Source organism: Heloderma suspectum, chromosome 6, assembly GCF_057233095.1.
Source record: "Heloderma suspectum isolate Gila_16-S chromosome 6, 16-S_ref, whole genome shotgun sequence".
Lineage (NCBI taxonomy): Eukaryota > Metazoa > Chordata > Lepidosauria > Squamata > Helodermatidae > Heloderma > Heloderma suspectum.
The window spans coordinates 66,524,746-66,552,485 of record NC_139463.1 but is presented as its reverse complement, the minus strand read 5'-3'; the positions used below and the strand labels follow the sequence as shown (position 1 = coordinate 66,552,485).

The 27,740-nt window shown below is 48.7% G+C and overlaps 1 protein-coding gene and 1 pseudogene across 1 annotated transcript in view; both read left to right on the top strand.

The window, feature by feature from the left end:
* The window catches only part of LOC146341064 (acid-sensing ion channel 2), a 598,108-nt gene that overhangs the window by 68,391 nt on the left and 501,977 nt on the right, over positions 1-27,740 (top strand). The window lies entirely within an intron of this gene.
* LOC146341066 (uncharacterized) lies at positions 4,990-27,443 on the top strand (annotated as a pseudogene).

The window sequence follows — 27,740 nt, the reverse complement described above, 5'->3', positions numbered from 1 at the left end:
TCTGCTGCAAGGTTGGCTGAATTCTGTCAGCTGAATTCTGTGACCTGCAAATACCATACAAAGAGCTAGTGTAGTGTAGTGGTTACAGTGTTGGACCAGGACTCAGAAGATCAGCATTCTAGTCCCCATTCAGCCATGAAGGTCATTGGGTGACATTGGGCCAGTCACTGACTCTCAGCTTAACCTACCCCCACAGGGTTGTTGTGAGGATAAAATGGAGAGGAGGAGGATGTTGTAAGCCACCTTGGGTTCCTTGCAAGAGGAAAAAAGGCAGGGTATAAATTTAATAATAAATAATAAAGGAAGAAAGCAAATTTACAGCTGCTTATTTTGCATAATGTACTTGCTTCCGCTGGTTATCGGAAAGGCAAGGAGCTCTGCAGAGAACACTGAAGCTCTGTCCCCTATCCCTGCATTGTGCTTCTGAGATTTCAGGAGGCTTTGCCCATACACTTCCATGCCTTTGCTTGCAGCCACCTGGGAAGTTACCACCATTTTTATGGACGTACAACGAAGTGCTATGTTTTAACAGCTGCTCAGTAGCTTGAATGATCCATGAACAAAGCTTTCCCCATCGCCACACTTTTATGGTAGGAAAGTCTTCACCTTTGATTTCTGCCTGTCATGCAGTTGTGAAAGGCACGGAATCTCTGTGCATTAACAAGATGGACTACAAACTTGCTTTTAAGAAAAGGAAGAAAGCTGAGATTCTCAGGATGCTGGCTTCTGAACCTAATAAAACAACTTGTGCTCTTCTTGCATTCATGCAGAATCACAGAAGACATCCGGCATTGTTGATTGTAAGCAAAAGAGAAAATGGTAGCCATGTTTATCCCACTTCACCTCTAGCAAGACATTTGAAGCCAGGTGCAAAACGCATGAACCTGTGTGCTTTCCCCCTTGTCTGCTGAAGGCAGATACTAAGGTAGGGTAGAATAATATACCCTTACCCACTCTGGGTCCTTGGCATGGGCAGGCCAGTAAATAAACAAGATAGGCAAGGAAGGAATTAGATTATTATAGGGACAATATGTTTAAGGTAAACACTAGGAAGATGTTCCAAACAGCAAGGACTGTTTTATAGTTCAGTAAGGGCAAGGGAAAAAGAGATCCAGTGTGATGAGGCAAGTAGAATATTAGAGGCAGACCCAATTCCAAATCCTTACTCAGCTACAAAGTTCACTGGGGTGGCCTTGGGCCTGTGACTATCTCTCAGGCTAATCCAGCCTTTCCCAACTGGGTTCCCTTCAGATATGCTAGACTACAACTCCCATAATTCCCAGCCAGTTAATCTTTTTCTAAAATGAACAGTTGCTCATGTCTCATGTCTTTCTGATCTGGAAGCCCCTTGTTCTAATCTCAGATATGCAGAGGGCTAGATGTAGTTGCTCAGCATGGAGGAGCAGGTATACCCTGCATGTGCCTTGAGCCACCCACCCCTTTTATTCTTATTTTTCAGAGCTAAGCTCAGATATTGAAAGTGGATCTTAGGAGCACAGCCAAGATGAGTACTGGCTCTTATCAAGTCTGTACCAGTTGATTCTCATAAATACTAAACCACAGTTATAACCATCTGATTGAGGGTAGAGAGGAATGTTGGGAGTCATCAGTTGGTGTTGGTGAAACAATTAAGGGGGCATCCTGCCTCCACTGACATGCGGACAGGACGATTGTCCATTTTACCAATGGCAGAGCCGGCCCTTTGGCAAACACCTTACAATACATTATACATTGATGCATCTTTGTTGGCAGACAAGCCATCCCTTTGTGCCACAAGTAATCCTTGCAAATAATCCTTCCAGGCATCACATATGGGGCAGTTGCACCTCCAGATATGTGCTCTGGCATTCAGCTCAGAGGTAAACTGATCCCATTCTCTTTGCATCTCATTCTATTTTTATGGAGCATGCTTGGTTCAGTGCCTGCCAAAATCAATAGCAGAACTCACATGGATGTTTCTCTCCTGCAATTTCAAACCTCAGATTCACTTTCACAGACAGCCACAACATTTCCTCTGTGTGTGCTTATTTCTAGCTGAGCAGGAAAACACACACATGCTCGCACACACCCGCCCGCGCGCACACACACACACACACACACACTGTATGAAGATCTCCTAGTCCTCATATCTCAACCTCATATCAATCAAGCATGTTACTTAAAAAGGAAGCATTCACTTTTAAGATATGGAAGAATGACAAGAGATGGATTCAGGTGCAGAAAAGTGCTAAAGAGAAAGTGAGACATGGAAATACTGCTAGAAAACTCATCACAAGCCTGATTTTGATCTGAATTTCAAAGCCCCCATGTCATGTGTCAGCTCCTGTACTCAAGGGAGAAATGCACTTTGCAATGTGCTCAAAGGGGCTGATACATTGAAAACAGCGTCTGAACTGGGCCCTTTTTTTTAGCCCTAGCCTGTTTTATCTGGTGATGGAGGTGGGTGGATGCGTGGGCAATCTGAAGATGTGACAGACGTAGTTATGCTTTGAATCCCTCTGGAGAAATCCACTGGGTTGAATCCAGACTAAGACTGCAGTGTTATCCCCATGTACCTGAGACTAAGCACCCATGGATCTCAGTGGGACTTACTTCTGAGTAGATATATATAGCACTGAGCTGTAGGCTAGTTGCATTTGTGTCCTATTGAAATCAATGGGACAAGTTAGTCATGTCTTAACTTGAGCATCACTGATTTCACTGGGAACTGAATGCAGCTAACGTAGTCTGGATCCAACGCCTTATGTTCCATCCATCCAGAACGATTTCTTCTGGAATATTCAAGCCTTCCCTAGAATCTGGCAGATCTTTTAACTGTACATTTTGTTGTGTGTGCCTGTTTTGCATCTCAGAACTATACAGCACCATGGGATTTGTGGTGCTGGAACTGCGGGGAAACATGAATGCATACACATATTTGATGAAGTTCTCACTTCATCATAGGATTTGTAGTAATCACAATGTAGATGTTTTTACAGGAGCTGCTTTGTTAAGAAAAGGGTAAAGTGTAACCGTTCTGCTATTGCAAGAATGGAGATACTGTGAGAAAGTAAAAGCAGCACTTCCCTGATGTAAAAAGTATGAAAACAGTGAAGCCTCTCTGTGGCTTTTAAATTGATGAACAGATGGAGGGTTTGGCAGAACTGTCATGTTTTTGGGAAAAAATGCCAGAATCTACAGGGCAATATTCTGAAATTTCTGGATCACATTATTCAACCTGCATTCTATTTCTGGTGAATTTTGGTGGCATCACTAGAAACTCTGGGATGGCAAAGCAAGATCAAGAAATAATGGCTAACTATAATGTTGTTAATTCAGTCTTGAAACGTGTGAAGTAGTAAAGAAGATAGTGCCTCTTAGCATGTGCAGAGTTTGTAGACTTCCTGCTGGGCTCAGATAAGCCTTAATTGGAAGACATAGTTTGATGTTACCAGTTCTCCCAGTGCGTTCTTGGCAGGAGGATCTGAGCAGGGAGTAATGGATGGGAGGAAGTGTGGTCTGAGGAAGTAGGCATCCCCAGACTGGAGATCAACAGTTGAAGAGCACAGAATGAAGCAGGCTTTAACTGTAGATTCAGGCAACACCTCTGGGTACCAAGGGATGAAAAGGGTACTTGTGCAAACATTTCTCCTTACTGAGGGTGTGATTGTGTTACTTGCTTTTTTTACACACAGGTAGGAATACAACACTGTACAACAGCCTTCTCCTTCCTGGTGTCTTCCAGATGTGTGGGAGTACAACTCCCATAATCCCCCAGCCAGGGTGGGGAAGGCTGCCCTACATCTAGGGAGAGGGCCTGTGGAGCTCTGTCGTCACAGTAGAAATAACCATGAGAAGTCTGTGTGTTTCTATATATGATCCATCTGTCATGATGCTGGGCAGCGTGGGATAACATGACACTGAAGAATACAGCATGGGAACAGCTGGATTTCTGTGTCTCAAGAACATCCCTAAATTTAGCTGGAGGCTAGAAGCTGGCCTTTTATAATTAAGTGCTTAGTTTTTGAAATAATGCACTTCGGGCATGCTCAGGAGCACACTATACTATAATTCAGCTTTGTAAACAAGCCCTCAAAAGTTTCTAGTCTGCAGGAAGCTGGCAGAGGAAGGGCAGAGCGAACCCCTCTCTGCCAGCCCACTTGCTTGCCTGCATACAATTCCTAATTGCCTTTGGCCACCAAGCCAGTACTTAAATACAAGGGTGCTATAATTACTCTGTAAGTACCAGGATCAAAGCCATACACTGAAAACAGGTTCCATAATTCAACCCTGTCTCAAAATAATTCCTATGGTGTTAATTTACTGTACAGGCTCAAGGTTGTTGCCATGTGCCTCTGCTTTGGACAGAATGTTATTTTTGATTTCTGTTTGTGTTGGGTTTTGTGATGCTGAGATAAGACGGTGCTTACATTTTTTAAATGTGAGGCATTATTAGGCCAGCCTCATCTTCTGACCTAGAAGGAGCTTTCCCCTAATCCCAGGTCAAGCAGGAGGCTTTCCTCAATCCTGAGGAAAATATAATTTGCACATGTTCAGAGGCACCTCCTTTCTTATTGCTTCACATGTTCCTAAAATGAGCCCTGTCATCAAAAGGAGATTGCTGGGGTGAGCTGTGCCTCAGATTAGGAACTGTACTCTGCATATGCTCAGAGGAACATGTCCATTACTTTAGATGTTGCACAGTTGAGATCTGGCACTAAAACCCAGTTCTGGTAAACTCATATGGCACGTAGGGGTAAAGCCTGCCATGTGCACACATTTTTTAACAGCAACACCACAATCGCTACCTCTTGCCTCTATCCTGGTATGTCACAAACCCCAGCAAAAGTGGTAATCTTGTGTATGGAGGATATGTATGTGCTCGTAGCCACACATTTTATTTCCGTTATTACTTTCTACATGGAAAGCACTTCTGTTTAGTGCTACTAAAAACCGATCTGGCCTGTATTACAGAGACCTGGTTGGATGAAGTTGCGGGGTAGGGGGTAATCTTTCTCAGCTCTGCCCTCCAGGGTTCTCTGTCCAGCAGCAGACAAGACCTGGGGGGCGGGGAGGTGGAGTGGCAGTGGTCTGTTGGGATTCAGTCCCCCTGACCAGGTGCCCTATCCCACAGTCTGCTGGGGTTGAGTGTGTGTATTTGAAGGTGGGTGCCCGGGACAGAAAAGGGATTCTTTTGGTGTACCGTCCATCCCGCTGCTCAACAGTCTTCCTTCCTGAGCTAGCCGAGGTAGTCTCGGGGTCGGTGTTGGAGACCCCTCGGCTTGTTGTGCTGGGGGATTTCAAACCCCATGCTGAGGCTGCCCTGTATGGAGTGGCTCAGGACTTCATGTCCGCCATGACAACCATGGGTCTGCCCGAAAAGGTGTCTGACCCCATCCATGCTGCTGGGCACACTCTGGACCCCATTTTCTGTGCTGGATGGGGTGATAGTGATCTGAGAGTGGAGGAACTCTCTATAGTTCCGTTGTCATGGACAGATCACTACCTACTGGGGTTTAGACTTCCTGGCACTTGGTACCTCTGCAGGGGTGGAGGGCCAATTAAGATGCTCCGCCCCAGGAGGCTTATGGATCCGAAAGGTTTCCTGACGGCTCTTGGGGATTTTCCTGTTGCCTTGGCAGGCGATTCTGTTGAAGCCCTGGCCAATCTCTGGAATGGAGAAATGACCAGGGCCGTGGACACAATCGCTCCTGAGCGTCCTCTCTCATGAAGCGGAGCTGCACCAGCACCCTGATTTTCTAGGGAGCTGGCGCCGGTGATGAAACGAGTGAGAAGACGACTAGAGCAACGTTGGCAGAAAACTCGGACTGAAACTGGTCGAACACGGGCTAGAGCCTATTTGAAGGCCTACTCTGTGGCAATACGGGCAGCAAAAAAAAATTTCTGCCACTATTGCGTCTGCAAAGAGCCATCCAGCGGAGCTGTTTCGAGTGGTTGGGGTCTTTTATACACTAGCCCTCAAGAGGAGAATGTAAACCTCTTGGCAGCCAACTGTGAACAATTTGCTCAGCACTTTGCAGACAACATTGCTCGTATCCGCTCTGACTTGGATGCTATAGTTGATACAGACCCAGTGGATGTAACTTTGGCCCCTGCGTGTCCAGTGTTATTGGATACTTTTCAATTTGTACAGCCTGAAGATGTGGACAGGATCCTGGGACAGGTGAGGGTCACCAAGTGTGTTCCTGATCCTTGCCCTTCCCAGCTCATAAAAGGTAGACTGGCCGAGTGGGTAAGTAGAGTGGTGAATGCCTCCCTTAGTCAAGGTAGAGTTCCAGGCTGCCTGAAGGAGGCGGTGGTGAGACCTCTGTTAAAAAAGCACTCCCTGAACCCCACCATATTGGATAATTATCAGCCAGTCTCCAATATCCCACTTCTGGGCAAGATATTGGAGCATGTGGTGGCCTCCCAACTCCAGGGATTCCTGGATGAGACAGATTATCTAGACCCATTTCAATCGGGCTTCAGACCTGGTTATGGAACAGAAACAGCTTCAGTTGCCTCGGTGGATGAGCTACACCAGGAACTAGACAGGGGGAGTGTGTCCCTGTTAGTTCTGCGGTACCTCTCAGTGGCTTTTGATACCAATGACCATGGTATCCTTCTGGGCTGCCTTGCTGGGATGGCACTCGGAGGCACTGTTTTACAGTGGCTCCATTCTTTCTTGGAGGGGCAGACCCAGAAGGTGGTGCTGGGGGACTTCTGTTCGACTCCCTGGCCATTGGCCTGTGGAGTTCCTTAGGGTGCCATTTTGTCTCCCATGCTATTTAACATAAAGACCAGTCAGTCTCTGTGACTGACCAGTTGCTCTGTGATCAGATGGCTCAACTGACGGCGGCCGTGCAAAATCTACAGGCTGTGGTTCAAACCCCCCCCCCTCCGATTCCCCCACGCCGCAAGTGCCTGGTGGCATTGCCAGAAAAGTTTTCTGGTGAGAAAGGACTTTTTCAGATTTTCAGGGCCCAATCAGAGCTGTACATGCGTCTTAGGCCTGAGGATTTCCAGACGGAACAGGTTCGTGTGGGTTTCATCATTAGCCTACTGTCAGGCATGGCAGCTAAATGGGCTTCGGGGCTCCTGCTTGCTAATGACCCCCTGCTCGGGGACTATCAAGGTTTCATGACAGCCATGGCACGTTTTTTCGGTGACCCCCTGCGCACGCAGATGGCTTCTCGGGAGATTCGCCGCCTCCAGCAGGGCAAGGACTCAGTTTCCAGCTACGCAACAACCTTTCGCTTGCTGATGCAGGATTTACAGTGGAATGATGCCGCGCTAGTGGCTCAGTTTTTGGATGGTTTGAACGACGAGATTTTGGATGAGTTGGCGCGCACGCCCAGCCCGCCTACTTTGGAGGGACCTCATCCAGACCTGCCTTCAGATAGATAGTCGGCTGGAGGGGCGCCGGCAGACCCGGCGGGGCGCCGGGGGCCGGGATTTCCCTCCTCCCATTCCCCCACGTTTCCTGCCTCCTCCCCCACCCCCCGCTCTGGCGCTGGGGGTAGAGGAGACCCCGATGCAGGTGGGAACTACTTGAGCCTTGCTGCCGCCAGAGGAGTTTGAGCGCCGCCGTGCTGAGCGCCGCTGTTTTCAATGTGGAAAGCTGGGGCATTTCGCCAAGACCTGCCGAGTGAAATCCACAGCTCCGCTGCCTCCCCCCCCCTCCCCTCCTTCCCCCTCCTCCTCCTCCTCGTCCCCAGGCCTGACTAGACTGCCCCCCAAGCTTCTTGGGGGCCTCCAGTGTGGGCGTCAGTTCCCCACTGGGTGGGTGCCTTCCCCAACCCCCCCCACCCTCCCATCTGCTGTTGCATGTTCATCTCCGCTCCTCTCAGTGGGGGGGGTGGAGGCCCTAGCTTTAGTGGACTCGGGGGCGACGACCAGTTTCATGGATGAGACCTTCGCCCTTTTCCACAAGATTCCTACCCTGCCCCTTCCTGCCCCCTTGGCAGTGGAGACCATTGATGGGCGTCCTCTCTCTTCGGGCGCGGTGACCCAGATTACAGTTCCGCTCTCTCTGCGCATCCAGTCCCACGTTGAGCAGATTCAGTTTCACTTAGCCAAGGTTCCCTTATACCCACTCATGTTGGGTGTTTCCTGGCTCTCTAAGCACAACCCTCAGATTTCTTGGGGGCTTCACCAAGTGGAGTTTGCGTCTCCCTACTGCTGGCAGCATTGCCTCCCGGAGGAGGCGCCAGTCCCAGCCCAGGCCTTAACCCTTTCCTCCCCCTCCTTGTCTGTTTCTGGCAGTCCTTCAGTGACCGTCATCCTCCCAGAGAAGTATGCAGCTTTTCGGGATGTGTTTGACAAGAAGGAGGCTGACCGGCTTCCCCCCCACCGCCCTTTTGACTGTGCCATTAACCTCATTCCGGGGGCGACCATCCCCGCTGGCCGGCTGTATCCGACGTCGGAGCCGGAACCGGAACTTAGAGCTCTGCGGGAGTTTTTGGACACAAATCTCAAATGCGGTTTCATTTGCCCCTCCTCCTCCCCCGCCTGCGCTCCTACCTTCTTTGTGGCCAAGAGATCTGGCGAGCTCAGGCCGGTGCACGATTTCAGAAATCTAAATTCCGTTTCCATCCCTGACAAGTACCCCCTCCCCCTCATACCAGAGATGCTGGAGCGCCTGGAGCAAGCCAAGATTTTCACAAAGTTGGACCTGCGTAACGCATATAATCTCATTCGCATCTGGGAGGGGGATGAGTGGAAGACCTGTTTCGGGACCCGGTACGGAGCGTATGAATACCTAGTAATGCCCTTTGGGCTCTCCTGCGCCCCTCCCACTTTTTCGCGTTTTATGAATGCCATCTTCAGGGACTATTTGGACACTTTCCTCATTGTTTATCTCGATGATTTACTTATATTTTCTGAGGACTCCGATGCCCATCACCACCATGTCTCTGCCATGCTCCAGCGCCTCCGCGAGAACCATCTTTATGCCAAGCTGGAGAAATGTGCGTTTGACCTAACCTCTTTGGACTTTCTTGGCTACATTATTTCACCTGACGGTATCAGGATGGATCCTGCAAAGGTCCAGGCTGTCCTCTCCTGGCAGGCTCCATCCACCAAGAAGGACTTGCAACGTTTTCTGGGTTTTGCTAATTTTTACAGAAAGTTCCTGCCCAGTTTTGCTTGGCTCACTTCTCCTCTCACGGACCTCCTTAAGGGCAAGAAATCTCCTTTTCATTGGACAGCATCTGCCCAACAGGCTTTCGAGGAACTTAAGAGGCTTTTCAGTTCTGAGCCGATCCTGTTACATCTCAGGTTCTGAGAACTCTCAGAACCGCTGTCTATTCTCTTTGAGAAATCATGGAGGACGGGGGAAATGCCAGATGACTGGAGGGCTAACGTTGTCCCTATCTTCAAAAAGGGTAAAAAGGAGGAACCTGGGAACTACAGACCAGTCAGTCTGACATCAATCCCTGGGAAAATTCTGGAGCAGATCATAAAGCAATCCATCTGGAAGCACCTTGACAACAATGCCGTGATTACTCGAAGCCAACATGGATTTGTCAAAAACGAGTCCTGCCAGACAAATCTGATCTCATTTTTTGATCAAGTAACCTCCCTTGTAGACCGTGGGAATGCTGTAGACATCATATACCTCAACTTCAGCAAAGCTTTCAACAAAGTGCCCCATGATATCCTGATGAGCAAACTAGCTCGAAGTGGGCTAGATGAAACAACGATCCGGTGGATCCACAGTTGGCTACAGAATCGGACTCAAAGAGTGCTTATCAATGGGACCTTCTCAAGCTGGGGAGAGGTAACGAGCGGGGTACCGCAGGGCTCAGTCCTGGGCCCAGTGCTCTTCAACATTTTTATTAATGACTTGGAGGAGGAGGTGCAGGGAATGCTGATCAAATTTGCAGATGACAAAATTGGGAGGGATAGCTAATACTTTGGAAGACAGAAACAAAATTCAAAGTGATCTGGATAGACTGGAGCGCTGGGCAGAAAACAACAGAATGGCATTTAATAGGGACAAATGCCAAGTTCTGCACCTAGGAAAAAGAAACCAAATGCACAGTTACAAGATGGGGGATACGTGGCTCAACCACACTACCAGCGAGAAGGATCTTGGAATTGTTGTCGATCACAAGCTGAATATGAGCCAGCAATGTGATGTGGCTGCAAAAAAGGCCAATGCTCTTTTGGGCTGCATTCATAGAAGCATCGCTTCCAAATCCCGGGAAGTACTAGTTCCCCTCTACTCAGCACTGGTTAGGCCTCATCTGGAGTACTGTGTCCAGTTCTGGGCACCACACTTTTTAAGAAGGATGCAGACAAACTGGAGAGGGTTCAGAGGATGGCAACAAAGATGATCAGGGGACTGGAAACAAAGCCCTATGAAGAGAGACTGAAAGAACTGGGCATGTTTAGCCTTGAGAAGAGAAGACTGAGGGGAGATATGATAGCACTCTTCAAGTACTTGAAAGGTTGTCACAGAGAAGAAGGCCAGGATCTCTTCTTGATCATCCCAGAGTGCAGGACACGGAATAATGGGCTCAAGTTACAGGAAGCCAGATTCCGGCTGAACATCAGGAAAAACTTCCTGAGTGTCAGAGCAATACGACAATGGAACCAATTACCTGGGGAGGTGGTGGGCTCTCCCACACTGGAGGCCTTCAAGACGAGGCTGGACAGCCATTTGTCAGGGATGCTCTGACTTGGATTCCTGCATTGAGCAGGGGGTTGGACTCGATGGCCTTGTAGGCCCCTTCCAACTCTACTATTCTATGATTCTATGATCCCGACTTACATCCCGACCCGAGGAAGCCTTTTGTAGTGCAAACTGATGCCTCTGACTTCGCGGTGGGGGCAGTGCTCTTTCAGCCAGATCGGGAGGGCGGCGGGCTGCAACCCTGTGCCTACCACTCCAGGAAACTGACCATGTCTGAGAGGAATTATACCATCTGGGAGAAGGAACTGTTGGCCATCAAGTCCGCTTTGGAGACCTGGCGTCATCTCCTGGAGGGGGCACAGCACCCAGTCGAAGTTAGAACCAACCATCGCAACCTCGAACATCTTCAGACAGCCCGTGCCTTAAACCAGCGGCAGATTAGGTGGTCGCTTTTTTTTTCTCGGTTCCACCTTAAGATTTGCCATGTGAAGGCCTCAGACAACCTACAAGCGGATGCTCTTTCTCGTAAGCCTGACCTCCAGCCAGGGAGTGAGGAAACTTCCCCCCCCTCTCTGATTCTTCCCCCTCAAGGCCTGGCGGCAGCTGCAGTGCCTCATTCTTGGGAGGAGCTCCTTCTCTCTGCACAGGTTCAGGATGCTTCTGTTCGCACAAAGGTGGAGGAATTGGGGCTAGCCTCTGCCCCCCCCACTCTACCCCCTTCTCTTTGCAAGGTGGCCTGCTTTACCATTCTGGCCGGGTCTGTGTGCCTTCTAGACCCCTCCACGAGAAGGTCCTCCATCAGTGCCACGACTCCCCCACAGCTGGGCATTTTCGCGTCGCCAAGACCTTGCATGGAGTGACGAGGGATTTTTGGTGGCCTCGTGTGTGTCAGGACGTCAAGTCCTATGTCGCCTCCTGCCCAACCTGCCAGCGGGCGAAGGCCCCCTCAGGCAAGCCCACAGGCTTGCTTCACCCCCTGCCTACCCCCTCAGGACCTTGGAAACTGCTCTCCCTTGACTTCATCACTGACTAGCCTCCCTCCCATGGTAAGACCACTATTGTGGTGGTGGATTTGTTTTCTAAGATGGCCCATTTCATCCCCTGCTCTGGGTTGCCCACAGCCAGGGAGACAGCAGAGCTGTTCGTGGCGCATGTTTTCCGCCTCCACGGATGGCCCGAGAGTCTCGTTTCCGATAGGGGGGCCCAATTCACTGCCCATTTCTGGAGGGAGCTACTGGCGTTGCTCCATGTGACGCTCTGTCTTTCCTCCGCCCACCATCCACAGACGGACGGTCAGACCGAGCGCACCAATGCGACTCTGGAGCAATATCTGCGCTGTTATGTAAATTACCAGCAGGATAACTGGTTTTCCTTGCTGCCTCTCGCAGAATTTGCTTATAACAATGCCTGCCATGCTTCCACCCGCCAAACTCCATTTTTTGCCAGTTTTGGTTACCACCCCAAGGCCTTCCCGTCCACCCTAGCTCCCTCTTCGGTGCCAGCGGCCCAGGACTTTTTAGAGGAGTTGCGAGCGGTACACCACCTCTTACGGGACTCCCTCGAGCAAGCCAAGACAGCCTACAAAGCCTCTGTAGACCGGCGGCGCCAGCTGGGTCCGTCTCTGCAACCGGGGGACTGGGTTTGGTTGTCCACCCAATACCTCACCTCTCACTCGCCCGCAAGGAAGCTCGCGCCTCGCCGCACGGGGCCTTTCCAGATTACGGCCCAGATTAACCCTGTTGCTTTTCGCCTGGCTCTCCCCCCCTCCATGAAGATCCATCCCGTTTTTCATCGGTCCTTGCTGTCCCCCCTGGTTTGTGGCGACCCTCATTGCTCAGTCGGCTACCCCCCGCCGCCAGTGCTGGTGGAGGGGGAGGAGGAGTTTGAGGTCGCGGAGACTCTGGACTCCCGCCTTTCTCGTGGCCGCTTGCAATATCTGGTGGACTGGAAGGGGTACGGGCCTGATGAGCGATCCTGGGAACCCGCGGAAAATGTGCATGCTCCGTTGCTGCTGAGGCGCTTCCACCAGCTGTACCCCTACAAACCTGGGGCCCCAGGGGAGGAGCACGAGGAGGGGCCTCATGGGAGCGGGGATGATGTCAGGGTGGACACTGAGCCCATAGAATCCCAGAGTAGTTCTGATTCTGAGGAAGAGCAGTCGCTCCTGGGAGAGGAGCACGCTCCTCTTTCCCAGGACCAACAGCTGACGGAGATTCCTCCCACCAGCATTCCTAGTTTAGTTAGCAGTCCAGGGAGTGACCAAGCACAAATAGCAGACTTGGTGGATGCGCGACGCAGACGCAGAGAGCGGCGCCAGATGGAGGGCGCGGAAAGGAGGCGAAGTGCCAGGTTGGCGCGCAAACAACGGCTGCGCCCAGAGGCTCCAAGGGAAAAGGGGAGGGACTCTCCCTAGTCCTTAAGTTCAGGGGTCTGCCAGTAATTCCCTTTCAGACGGGGACCAACTGTTCCAACTTAGGGTATAGGTACTGTGCTGCTCAGATCTAGTTGCAATCGGTATAGTTGTTAAGTTGTAAAAGAAGAATAAAGCTTTGAAAGGAATTCCTTTGTCTGTGTCTGGACTTGGCTACTGGTTTAGACTGAGAGAGACCTCCAAGGAGCCCCCGACAAGTGGCATGTTTCCACTCCTTGGTATGTTTCTGCAGGCAGGCAAAAACTTTTATATTCTGGCAGGCCTTTGGGGATAGATAGTCTTGATCTGTGGGAATATGATGGATTGGTGCTATTGTTTATTTTTGTTGTTGTCTTGTTAAATTTTGATATTTTATACAATTTTACTATTATTGATGATTTAATTATATTTGTAACTTGTGTATATTTCTGTTTAAATGTACAAGTTTTTAATGTTGTACAGCCGCCTTGAGTCCCAGTATTGGGAAAAAGGTGGTATATTAATATTAATATTAATAATAATACTATAGCATAGTAGGAGAAGACTCTTACGAGTCCCCTGGACTGCAAGGAGGTCAAATCAGTCAATCCTAAAGGAAATCAACCCTGAGTGCTCATTGGAAGGACAGATACTGAAGCTGAAGCTCAAATATTTTGGCCACCTAATGCGAAGAGAAAACTCCCTGGAAAAGACCCTGATGCTGGGAAGGATTGAAGGCAAAATGAGAAGGGGACAGCAGAGGATGAGATGGCTAGATAGCATCACCAATGCAATGAATATGAACTTGAGCACACTCCGGGAGAGAGCGCAGGACAGGAAGGCCTGGTGTGCTATGGTCCATGGGGTCACGAAGAGTTGGACACGACTGAACGACTGAACAACAACAACAATAGCGTAGTAACTAAGAAAACTGAGCTCTGAGAATTAGGCCTGTTGTTCAGGAGATATCCTTCACTTGGAGGTGATGTAGCTAATTCAGAGTTAAAGTGTTAAAGTGCGGTTCAGTCAAGAGAATGTAAAACAGCCACCTTGCTAGGCAGGCACCAATTTACAGGACTGTTGTAAAGATTACTGAGAAAATACAGGAAGTGCCTTGAGCATTTTGGAAAATAAATACCAAGTCTTGTTTCCTTCTTGATAGCTCCAGTGGTTGCTTAGATAAACATTGGATATCCCAAGCCTCTTTCAATCTAGAATCAGCTATCAACCTTTTGCAACGCATTCAGCCGACATGTGAAGACATGTGAATTTTGACATGTGAATGTTCACTGTTTTGCTTCTGAATATTGGGGATGACTCCTGTAGTTGATAATAAGGTGTGTGTTGAGGGGACTCTGCTATATCATTTTATGAGGTGTGGAAGAAGGTACAGACTATTGGCACAATCTAGTGAGAAGTTCTTCTGGGTGAGCCCCAGTTAATTGCAGAACAGCTTGTGCAAGAGAATTTCCTTCTGGATGTTGTGCCCTGTGTTATTAAAATATTATGGTTCTGAAAAGGAGTTTGCCTATTTCATGGTTTCCAGCTGTATAGAGTTGTCTCTTCAAACCCACCCCCACTCGGCTTCATTCCTCATTTTAATTCACCTCCTAACAGGAGCGCAGGAAAACAGATGGATCTGGTGGAAAAGAAAATTAAAAATGAATATTTAGGAAAAAAAATTGTGCAAGCTGTGCAAGCTCTGCTCTTTAAGAACCTTGTAACAGCATATGAAAATAAATTTAGATCTTGAGACAAACAGAGGTTTGGAAGAAGTTGCAGTAAGAGAGCTGCTGCATGGAAGGAAAATTCTATTAAAAGGAAGAAAACTTAACAGGGGCAGTGGGACACATTGGGAGCCCTGCTATGCCGATGTGCCACCCCCATGACAGATACCCCGGCGGAACATCCCAGATATGCTGGTGAAACAGCTAAAATGGGGAGGAGTTGTGGGTGGAACAGAGGTGGCAGTGGGATCTCATCCTATGCTCCTCCAGATCACGATAACACCCCTGCCGATGGTGCAACTTCATACTAGGCATGGACCTGGTGCAAGGAATCCCCCCCATTGTTTGAATGGGGGGGGGGATTAAAAATAGCTGCCCATCCATGTCAATGACCACCTTGTCCACATCGCCAGAAAAGCACATAGGGTATGGTGTAACTCAGCACTCAAGCACAGCACCACCAATGTATAAACCCCAAACTGGGGAAACCCCAACTCAGATGACAGGGTGTGTAGCATGGGGCTGTATCTCTCGGATCACCAGCTCATATTGCTCACAAGGGGGATCTCTGGTGAGGGGAAACCACAAGGAGAAAAGGACACTTTGCACAAACAGCCTGTCACCAGAACACACACGGGATCCTAAGCACGTTGCTAATGCTAGCCTAGAATGCTGGTCGGTGCCCCTGCCTCAGGCCTCCTAGCGCCCAACCACGCTCTGCTCCAACAACTGGCAGTACCACCCTGCATAGGTGAGCAAGGGGAGGTGGCAACCCTACTACAAAGTAGCACGATTTGATGGTCTCCCCACCCGCTTTGCTCTCTGCGAAAACTAGGCTGTGTTAGTATTGCTCGAACGCTCTTCTCCCCCCGCCCAACAGTAGGGAGCAGTGTCTCTCACACAGGGGAGGCACTCGCCCCCACATGTCAGTAAGCTCTCTGTAGATCAAGGCACGCTGCTCCAACTACTGTCACTGCTGGCCAGAGACTCTTGCCTTGCAGGATCACAGCCTGGATGCAAGCAGTAGCATCAACGGTTCCTGCACACAGCATTACACCCCATCCCCCAAGGGGAAAGGAGTGAGTAGAATCACTCTCATTGCAGTCTCCCCGTCCCCTCATGGGGGGGGGGAGGAGGAGGAGGAGAAGGCCGGAGCATACGCACAGGCACTCAGGGGGCACCGCTCCCTCTTCTCTCACACAAACACCTACTCTGCATTCAGGGCCAGAGACTGTGTGTTCTAGCAGCTGACTATTGCTTGTTCCTCTTTCTGTGCCTCCTCTTGGTCTCCAAAGTCTGCTCTGCTCCAGGCACAGGGCCCACCCCAGGCCTCATTCTGCACTTACCACAAGGGAGGCCCGCCTCACGACCAGCAGCAGCAGCGACCAGGATGTTCCCGGCTGTTCTTCCAAAGGGTTGTTATCTCCTACTTGCTCCAGGCAGGCTCCTGCACCTTTGCAAGGTCCATGGTGGACATCTGTGCAACAGTTGAAGGTGCTATTAGGGATTCTGCATCTCCTACCCTGCTGCACGGGAGCCTGGCTGCGGAGGATTGGTTGGTTGCAACTCCACGCATGTGTCTTGCCCTTTCAGGATCCACGCTATCTCAGATGCCATTCAATAACGTCTTTGCTTTTCCCACATGTGCTGTTTCTTTGTCGCTAGGGTATGGTAGATAGGGATTATTTTACCCTACCCTGGGATGATCTGGCTTGTGGGACTCAGGATGGGACCCTGAGCGGGGTGGGCTGGGAGCTTAATAGTCTCAGGGCCAGGCCTACTTGGCAAAACAGTGTGTTTGTGGATTGGTTATGTGGGTTGCCTGTGGGAGGGGTGGGCTAAAAGGACTGGTTGGACCCTGGAAGAGCCGGGCTGTTGGCCCATGCATTACTTCTCCCGTTTGACTCGGGTGTGAGTGTGTGTGTGGGCCCTCCCCTTTTCTGCTGTTGGATTTGAACCTGGGACCCCCTGCATGTAAAACATGAGCTGTTCTACCTGTCTAGGACTCCTCTTGCAACCTCTGTGCTTCTGGGATCTGGTATTGGGTCTGGAGGTTGCAGACAGGGAGGGATAAATACCCTCCTGATGTGTCTAATTCCTGCCTGCTACTGTGGTCAACTGGTTAGAGAACTGTTCTTTAGTGATTGCCGTGCGGGTTTGAGTTTAGGGAACTCTTTTACTTCTGACATGTTTCCACCCCCACCCTCCACTCCAGCCATGTAAAAGGTGAGTGGAAGCATTTCTCCCCTTTCCCTGTGGTGGGGGTCTAACTTCCATCTTCTGCTGGGAGCCACTGGAGGTGGCTGTTCTCTGAGTGTGTCTGTGGCCACGCTTGTTGCGTGTCTGCGCCTCCCCCCCCCGCTTCGGCTGTTGGTTAAAAGACCCTTCCCTGGGTAGGTCTTGAACCCTTGTCCCAGGAGGGCTGTGCAGGTGGATTCATTCATTCATTACATTTATATCCCACCTTTCTTCCATTGTGGAGGTCAAGGTGGCTACAGGCGGTTCCTGCGTGGTCTCCCCTCCAAGCACTGACCAGACCCAGACCTGCTTAGCTTCAGCAAGGTGGCTGCCTCATGTGCCTTCAGACTATGCCCTGCTGTGTTGCGCAGATTCCTGGTCCTCCCCTTTGTGTGTTGTGCTCCAAAATAAGCGCAACACACAACCAAAATGGTGGATGTGAGGAGCATAGGGGAACTCAAACCCTTGCCTGTAGGGATGCCTGAAAATGGGCAGTTCCGGTGTCATTGCTCTCTGTGCCACTGCTGCTGATACGGGGCGGGGAGGGGGGAACTGTGGTGGACTGGGAGCTGGGAGATCCGGGTTCTAGTTCCCACTCGGCCATGGAAGCTCACTGGGTGACTTTGGGCCAGTCACAGACTCTCAGCCCAACCCACCTCACAGGGTTGTTGTTGTGAGGATACAACGGAGAGGAGGAGGATAATGTAAGCCGCCTTGGGTTCCTTGCAAGAGGAAAAAAGGCGGGGTATAAATGCAATAATAAATAAAAAATAAAAAAAAACATGGTGTGTGTTGTGATACAGAAATGTGTGCTGGGCGCGTGTTTCTGTTGAGCTGAGTTCATTGGCCCCCTCCATGTCCATGCGGCATATGGGTGTCAGAGGGACAGCCTCTGATTCCCGGGCTTTGGTGGTGTTTGTGTGGATAATGGGGACATTGTTTTCTGGCTATCTTAGTATTTCCAAGTGGTGTGTTATCCCCTCTCCATCTAGGCTGAGTGTCCCACCGGTACAGCAGTGGCGTATCCCCCCCTGCCCCCCAGTAATTGGTGTATAATATTGCTCAGCAAAAAAAATCAGATGTGATTGTGATGGTGGGAACACAACACAAAGCTTTCTAACATACAGCTATGCACTGCAAAACAGTGACCCATAACAACCCCTTAGGTTCTTGACGAAACCAGCCTTATAAGCAGTGGAGGCTGGTGGCTCCAGCTTTGGAGGGGTGGTGATTCCATTTTGGGTTTTAGTTAGAACCAGCCAGAACTCTGAAGGTGCTGAACCCATCTTGGGGATAGGGTGCAGCACCTTGGATAGCCACCAGCCTCCACTGCTTATAAGTAAGCCTACAAAAGTTACTAGTCTACCAGCTCACCCATTCTTATGTGAATAATTTGTGGCACTTGAGGGCATGAAATAATCTTTTCCTCTCCCCTTTCTCTCTTTCTGTCTTTTACCTGTGCCTCTCTATTCCATCCCTTTCTTTCCCTCTGTGGTCTTGTCTATTCCTGAAACTGAGATTGCACCTCCTTGAGGCAGGGAGCTGACTCTTTTTGGGGTGGGGGTGGGGGCATGATATATGTAGTTCCATGAAATGCTGCGAACACTGGTAATGCTTTATACATAATAACTAATTTCTAATTCATAGAAGATTCTCTGGAAGATCACTGTCCCTGCAGGCATTTTTCACCACGGGTGACTTGGCAAGTTGCTATTGACTGATAAAAACCCATTTTTTGTGGCTTTATGACTCTCTATAGAGAAAGGAAAAACAAATGCCACATATCAGTGAGGCCCCAATATTGGTGTCTGGTGACATATTGGTTACCCCCATGTAGGAGGTAATCTATGCCAGGTAAATAATCTGGATCACCATAGAGATACAGCAATTTCTCCACAGTTACTCCTCCTTTGCAAACTGGGGATTATAAGTACAGGGTGTGTGTAGTGCCATCCAGCCTTTTACTATCTCTGTGGGATTATCACTGCTTAATTACACTGACTACAGCTTCCTTATAATTAAGATACAAAGGGTCATTTGTACAGCTACACGGGGACTTAACCTAAAGAGCTCCCATTAATGAGAGGGTTCCACTCAGTGTGTATCAGACAGTTTCTCCACACTATGGTAGGCAGATTTAGCCAGGCTTTTAGCATATTCTACATCATGCCTCCAAACCTACTCAGAGCCAAGCAGAAAGGATGGTTGTTTCTTATGCCTCCCGGGCCATTTCTCATCAGCGTTCAAAAATAGGAGCTTTCCGGATCCAAATCCCAGACCTAATCAGCCATTGATTTGTAGCATGCCTCTGCCCTATAATTTGCAGGAGCCCTCCTTGGCCTTTCTAACAGGGTTGCTTTTATATCCTGCAATCCCTTGAACGTATCTGACTGCTTTGTCAGTGTGGGGGATGTGTTCGTAAAGCAGGAGAGAAGGCTGTGATGATGAGTTCAGCTTCTCTGTGCCCAAGGAGGAAATGCAAATTAGTGGAAAGGGCCTGAACAAATCGGTTCTGGATAGGGGTTTGTTTCCTGCGAGTGATTGAATGTGACTGGGGGGCTAGGGTGAGCAGGAGTGGTTGTTACCAAAGCATCCTATAAAATATTTTTATAAGCCATATGCTGTCCTGTTTAATGCTGTGCCCGCTGACTTTATAAGGATGAATGCTGATTAATGGGCAATCGATGGGCTGGTTCATGCAACCAACAGCTCCCATACAATTGCCGCCAGAAACTTGTAGAGCTGGCATGTTTCTCATGATTCACAGGCCATTCTTGGGGAGGGTTGCATTTGGGGTGGACTAATTCTGCTTTAGGAACTAGCACTGCTGGCTTCCCATCTGTGCATCCCATGCACTTGCAGATTAAACAGCTTACTATCAACGGTATTACAAGTCTCAGGCATGGAAACTTGATCCTTCCCGCTACTCAGGGATGTGGGAAGCGTGTCTGCCGTGATCCTTCAGTACCTGGGCTGCTGACGAATCCATACAACTTTGATAGGACGAAGTTACTGAGGGAACAGTTTTGGGTGCTCTAAAAAGGAAAAGACTTGGAAGACTGGGCGTGCACGTGCCCCGAAGAGATAGGAAGGAGAGTGATGGGTTGGTGTCAGGGCCAGCCCTCCCATGAGGTAGAGTGAGGCAGCAGTTGCTCAGGGGCATGGGATGGATAGAGTGGTATGTATGTATGTAAGTATGTATGTATTTATTTCATGTTTATATCGCCCAATAGCCGAAGCTGTCTGGGCAGTTCACAAAATTAAAACCACAAAAGTACAACAGAAAACACAATATAAAATATAATAGATTGAGGGAACAATCCTATCTCAATCAACGGTCACCTCTCACCCCGGGGGCGACCACCTATCCAGGGCAGGGTGGGAGGAGTGGTGAGGAGCGGATCTCCTCCTTGCTTCCCCCGTCCTGCTTTCGCAGCTAGACAGCCGATTTCGGCTGTTTAGCCACGGGTCCTCGGGGCGCAGGAAGTGGTGGCCAGACAACACATAGGATGTGTCGTACCAGGATTTCCAACCTCCCCGCCCACCCCGCCCCTGGGATCACCCCATTTTTGCTGCTTTGTGCTGCTCTTATGAGCACCGAGCATGGGGCCAATCCGCACTGCCTATAAAGCAGTGTGGGAGGGGGTGGGGGGTTGGTCTCCAGGAATCGACCTCAGTGCGGGCTCTGAGGTCAGTTCCCAGGAACCGACCCATCCTATGACCATCTAGCCACTGACTAGCGGCTATGGGATTGTGCCCTAAAACTACAGAATAAAAATACAACCAGAGTAAAACCTAGCAGCAGTGTAGATATTTAAAACGTAATAGCAGATTTAAGACAGAGCTAAAAAATTGGAATACTAAAATTCCTGGGAAAATAAAAAGGTGCCAGAAAGGATACAACGTAGGCACCAGGTGAACCTTTCTAGAGAGGTATGGGGGCCTGTTCTGCACCCCTAAGCTACTCTGCTGCCCTCAGGTGCAGTGGAAGATGCTCTGATGCCAGCATTGAAATAAGATTAAACTGCCAGACTGGTCAGTTTTTGAGCATAGAATAGGCAGCATGGGGAAGGCACTATCTTGTCCTTTGCCTCAGGCAGCAACACATTCTGGGCTGGGCCTGACTAGTATCTCCTTTTGTGTAGGGGAAGGATCAGTAGTGGGGTTTAACTTCTAGGGCAGAGCTTTCCAAACTGTGTGCCGTGACACGTTAGTGTGTCAGTCACAGTTTGCAAGTGTGTCGCGCGAAATGCAGAAAATTGTGCGGAAGGGCAACGCGGAGCTCCCTTACTCGCGTTTGCTTCCCTTGGCCCCTCCCCCGGAACTTCCTAAAGCAGCTCATGTTAAAGCAGCTAAGGCTTAGCTGCTTTAACATGAGCTGCTTTAGGATCATGTGGCGTCTTGATGTAGGACGCACATGATTGGTGGTGTTGGAGCAGTACGGCGAGGTAGAGGCGCGGGGCGAAGAGAGGGGAGGGGAGGCGCCGCCCTGGGAGCAGAGCTTAGCCGACGCCGGCACGGAGAAGTGGCAGTGGCCACCAGTCCTGCGAGATTTCGAGCACGCCCTTCGTGGACTTCTGCACTGCCCTCCTGCGCGGCCAGGCCAAAGTACCGTGTGGGTGGAAACGCCTCCTGGGACTGGGATTGCACCAAGCGGGCCGTCCGCCACCTTGGCCAGTCGGAACGGAGCTCAGTGGAGGCCAGAAGCCTCGGAATCAGCGTGCTCCCAAGGACCCGGGCGAGCGCAGCTGCAGGCTGTCACCCAGTCAGCCCACCTGCTGCTGGCTGAAGGGAGGCCACCCTCCCAAACCCAATGTGGCAAACAGCAAGCCACCCACCACGTGGCACTTAGAATTTGATTTCTGCCATTTATTTTTATTTTTACTCTGCTGTAATTGTGGATTAACCACCCACCGGCAGTGTACCACAGGAGAGTGCTGGAACTGGACTCTGGACATAGGCATTGCAAATATTTACAGCAATATAGCCTTGTAGTGAGACATATATATTTACACCATTTCTGTTGGACTTTTGCTTCTCTACTTCATGTTTTTGCAGCTGAGCTCCTACCTGGGCCTATGTGTCCTAATACGTATTGTAAATACTTTAGTTAATTTTGTTTATTTTTCACATTTTCTTGCACATATTTACATACTGTTACTCATAAATGACAACAATGAATGTTATTATCTTACAAATCATATATTTTTAAAAATATAAATGAAAGGTTTTCATGAGATATGTTCTATCCCCATACATTTCATTATTACAATTTATGTATGTGTCCGTATCTCTTATAATGGGTTAGTTTAACCTCCGGTTTGCTAGTAAAACTGAATTACTGTGTCACGAAATGATGCATGTCTAAAAAGTGTGTCACCAACATGAAAAGTTTGGAAAGCTGTGTTCTAGGGGAAGAGGTTCTGGAGTATATCTCAAAGTTCGGTTATCGTCCCCACCCTGCTTTCTCCTCTCCTGCCCGTCCCTCCCAGAATATCCATTTAAAACAAAATGAAAATGACTGTGGTCTGCAGGGGAGAGAACCTCAACTGATCTGTTCTTATGCATTTAAGGGTTTTTATGAACCCAACACAAGCCTATTCGTACACTACATTCAGCATCTAAGGCCCTCCTCTGGGTGCCTCCTCCAGGGAGGCTTGGAAGATAACGACAAGGGAGAGGGCCTTCTCAGTGATGGCCCCCCAATTTTGGAATGACCTCCCCACCAAGGCCCACCTGGCGCCAACACTGTTATCTTCTGGGTGCCAGGTTAAGTTGTTGTTCAGTCGTTCAGTCGTGTCCGACTCTTCGTGACCCCATGGACCATAGCACGCCAGGCCCTCCTGTCCTGCGCTCTCTCCCGGAGCGTGCTCAAGTTCATATTCATTGCATCGGTGATGCTGTCTAGCCATCTCATCCTCTGCCGTCCCCTTCTCCTTTGGCCTTCAGTCTTTCCCAGCATCAGGGTCTTTTCCAGAGCGTTTTCTCTTCGCATTAGGTGGCCAAAATATTTGAGCTTCAGCTTCAGTATCTGTCCTTCCAATGAGCACTCAGGGTTGATTTCCTTTAGGATTGACTGATTTGACCTCCTTGCAGTCCAGGGGACTCGTAAGAGTCTTCTCCAGCACCACAGTTCGAAAGCATCAATTCTTCGGCGCTCAGCCTTCCTGATAGTCCAGCTCTCACAGCCATACATTACTATTGGGAAAACCATAGCTTTGATTAGACGAACCTTTGTCGGCAAGGCGATGTCTCTGCTTCTTACTATGCTGTCTAGGTTTCCATAGCTTTCCTCCCAAGGAGCAAGCGTCTTTTAATTTCATGGCTACAGTCACCGTCTGCGGTGATCTTGGAGCCCAAGAAAGTAAAATCTGTCACTGCTTCCATTTCTTCCCCTTCTATATGCCAGGAAGTGATAGGGCCAGATGCCATAATCTTGGTTTTTTTAATGTTGAGTTTCAAACCAGCTTTTGCACTCTCCTCTTTCACCCTCAACAAGAGGCTCTTGAGATCCTCTTCACTTTCTGCCATTAGGGTGGTATCGTCTGCATATCGGAGGTTATTGATAATTCTCCCAGCAAGCTTAATTCCGACCTGTGATTCATCCAACCCGGCATTTCTCACGATGTACTCTGCATATAAGTTAAATAAGCAGGGTGACAATATGCAGCCTTGTCGTACTCCTTTCCCAATTTTGAACCACTCGGTTGTTCCATGTCTGGTTCTTACTGTTGCTTCTTGACCCTCGTACAGGTTTCTCAGGAGACAGGTAAGGTGGTCTGGTACTCCCATCACTTTAAGAATTTGCCACAGTTTGTTGTGATCCACACAATCAAAGGCTTTAGCGTAGTCAATGAAGCAGAAATAGACGTTTTTCTGGAATTCTCTTGCTTTCTCCATGATGCAGCGAATGTTGGCGATTTGATCTCTAGTTCCTCTGCCTCTTCGAAACCCAGCTTGTACTTCCGGTAGTTCTCGGTTCGCATACTGCTGAAGCCTAGCTTGTAGGATTTTGAGCATAACCTTGCTGGCATGCGAAATGAGCGCAACTGTGTGGTAGTTTGAACACTCTTTGGCGTTGCCCTTCTTTGGAATTGGAATGTAAACTGACCTTTTCCAGTCTTGCGGCCATTGTTGAGTGTTCCAAATTTGTTGGCATATTGAATGCAGCACTTTAACAGCATCATCTTTTAGGATTTTAAATAGCTCAGCTGGAATACTGTCATCTCCACTAGCTTTGTTGTTACTAATGCTTCCTAAGGCCCACTTGACTTCACTCTCAAGGATGTCCGGCTCAAGTTCAGTGACCGCACTATCATGGCTATCAGGGACATTCAGATCTTTCCTGTATATTTCTTCTGTGTATTCTTTCCACCTCTTCTTAATCTCATCTGCATCTGTTAGGTCCCTGCCTTCTTTGTCCTTTATCATGCCAGTCTTTGCACAAAACGTTCCCTTGAGATCTCCGATTTTCTTGAAGAGCTCTCTAGTCTTTCCCATACTGTTGTTTTCCCCGATTTCTTTGCATTGTTCATTTAAGAAGGCCTTCTTGTCTCTCCTTGCTATTCTCTGGAACTCTGCATTAGTTGGATAGATCTTCCCCTTTCTCCCTTGCTTTTCACTTCCCTTCTTTCCTCAGCCACTTGTAAAGCCTCATCAGACAGCCACTTGGCTTTCTTGCATTTATTTTTCTTTGGGATGGATTTTGTTGCTGCCTCCTGAACAATGTTACGGACCTCCGTCCATAGTTCCTCAGGCACTCTGTCTATCAGGTCTAATCCCTGAAATCTATTCCTCACCTCCACTGTATATTCATAAGGAATATGATTTAGGTCATACCTGAATGGTTTAGTGGTTTTCCCTACGTTCTTCAATTTAAGCCGAAATTTTGCAACAAGAAGCTCATGATCTGAGCCACAGACAGCTCCAGGTCTTGTTTTTACTGACTGTATAGAGCTTCTCCATCTTTGGCTGCAAAGGACATAATCAATCTGATTTCGATATTGACCATCTGGTGATGTCCATGTGTAGAGTCGTCTCTTGTGCTGTTGGAAAAGAGTGTTTGCTATGATCAGCATGTTCTCTTGGCAAAACTCTATTAGCTTGTGTCCTGCTTCATTTTGTACACCAAGGCCATGCCTGCCTGTTATCCCAGTGATTTCTTGACTTCCTACTTTAGCATTCCAATCCCCTATGATGAAGAGGACATCTTTTTTTGGTGTTAGTTCTAGAAGGTGTTGTAGGTCTTCATAGAACCGATCAACCTCAGCTTCTTCGGCATCAGTGGTTGGGGCATAGACTTGAATTACTGTGATGTTGAATGGTTTGTCTTGGATTGGTACTGAGATCATTCTATCATTTTTAAGATTGTACCCCAGTACTGCTTTTCCCACCCTTTTGTTGACTATGAGTGCTACTCCATTTCTTCTAAGGGATTCTTGCCCACAATAGTAGATATGATGGTCACCTGAATTAAATTCGCCCATGCCTGTCCATTTTAGTTCGCTGATTCCCAAGATGTCAATGTTCAATCTTGCCATCTCATGTTTGACCACCTCCAGCTTACCTTGATTCATTGATCTGACATTCCAGGTTCCTAAACAATATTGTTCTTTACAGCATCGGATTTTCTTTTCACCACCAGACACATCCACAGCTGAGTGTCCTTTTGGCTTTGGCCCACCCGCTTCACTCTTTCTGGCGCTACTTGGAAATACCCTCTGCTCTTCCCCAGTAGTATATTGGACACCTTCCGACCTGAGGGGCTCATCTTCCGGCGTCATCTCTTTTAGCCTTGTGATACGTTCCATGGGGTTTTCTTGGCAAGAATACTGGAGTGGGTTGCCATTTCCTTCTCCAGTGGACCACATTTTGTCAGAACTCTCTGCCATGACCTGTCCGTCTTGGGTGGCCCTGCACGGCATAGTTTATGGCTTCACTGAGTTACGCAAGCCCCTTCGCCACAACAAGGCAGTGATCCATGAAGGGGGCCAGGTTAAGACCTCTCCCTTTTCTCAAGCATTTGGCAGCATATGAAGAATTTTAACCAGGTCCTGGATTTGTTCTATGGTTGATTGCTTAAAGCTGGTTTTAGATGCATGTTGTCTGTGTGTGCGTTGTTTGTGTGTTTTTATGTAAATGGCTTTTAAACTTTGTATACTGTATTTTTAATGGTTTTTAATCTTTGTAGACCACCCAGAGAGCTTTGGCTATGGGGCGGTATAGAAATGTAAATAATAATAATAATAGTAATAGTAATAATAACAACATTCCGTTGACAGTGAATGACCTCTTTAAAATCACGTTCCCTGCAGCTGTCATTTCATTAGTCTAGCTTTCCCCAACCTGGTGCCCTCCAAATGTGTTGGACTACAACTCCCAGCATTCCCAGGGTTGCTGGGAGTTGCAGTCCAAGACATCTGGAGGGCACTTGGTTGGGGAAGGCTGCATTAGTCACATGTATCGGTTGCATACAGACCTGGGTGCATGGAGGGCTGTACCCAAATCTAGACCTGGAAGAGTAGGTTCTTCAGCCCAGGGCCCCTTCAGTCAGCTGCTGGAGCTGGAGGTAGCCTTCCAGATGCTTGACCCCTCCCTCGCTACTGTTTGCACCTCAGGCAGACAGCCAAAACAAGAGGCCTTTTTTGAGCCCTGGGGAGCTGCTGCCGTGCCGTACCTGCCTGGCGTTTGGACTTGGTGGGTCAGCTCTGATGGAAGCCATGTTCTTATTCTAGAGTCAACAGCTGTACTGCACACACCAAGCTTCCACGTATTCCTCCCCCTTCTTCCCAAAGCTCTCATCCTCCAGCAGAGCAAAGAACCCTCATTTCTCTACGCAAAGGATGAGCTGAGAACAAACGTTCAAAGACTTTGGAGGAATGAACAAAGGAACTATTATCTGCTTGTTAACAATGAAATGCCTCGAAAAGAGCTTTAGAGAGCTCTACTTAATTGCCCTTGATAGACAAGGAGAGGCTTTGCTGAAACTAAGGGATTAGGAACTGTAGAATTTTAGTAGCAGAAGAATCCTCATGGGGGCCATCTAGTCTAGTGTGCCCCTCCACACCTCTGTTCCTGGTGCCCTGGGCCAGAATACCCATACACCCAGCTAGGTGCCAGAGTCCAAGGGCCAATTTGGGGCCCAAGGCTGCAAGAATACACTTGCGGTTATATTCAGCCCTGTGTATATTCTGTGGTTTGCTTTTGCAATCAGAATCCTATGCCTGGAGAAATTTAACTTGGTTACCTGTATGCATTATTCAAATGTGCACATATTTGCTTTTTTTTTTTTTTAAACATAATTTGCTCAACTTCTCCTACTCATGGGGAGGAACAAAGACAGGCAGGGAACTGACAGGGGTGACCTTGACCTTTGGGAATGTTTTTGGGCTCCAGGGGCAGCTCAGCCATAGAGAGCAAACAAGGCAACAGCCTAGAAAGCTTGAAGTTCCAGGAGTGCCTGCCTCAGTGATGCAAATTCACAGGAGGCGGGATGCGGAACCACTTTAGGAGGATAATATCCCCTGGATTCCAGGGGACACAGGGTGAGCTCAGGAGGTTCTGCGTCCCCTGGAATGCAGAAGGGTCATTTGGCCTTTCTAACAGAGTGTGTGCCGATATTAAAATTAAAATGGGGAAAAATAATATACTGACCAACTCTTAATAATGTATTTGCTTATGAAAAGACAGTTCATAGGGGGACAGATTCTATTTTGCCTAGAACAATACAAAAAACTTTTGCTGGCCCTGCTTGGCCCCCCTCCATTTC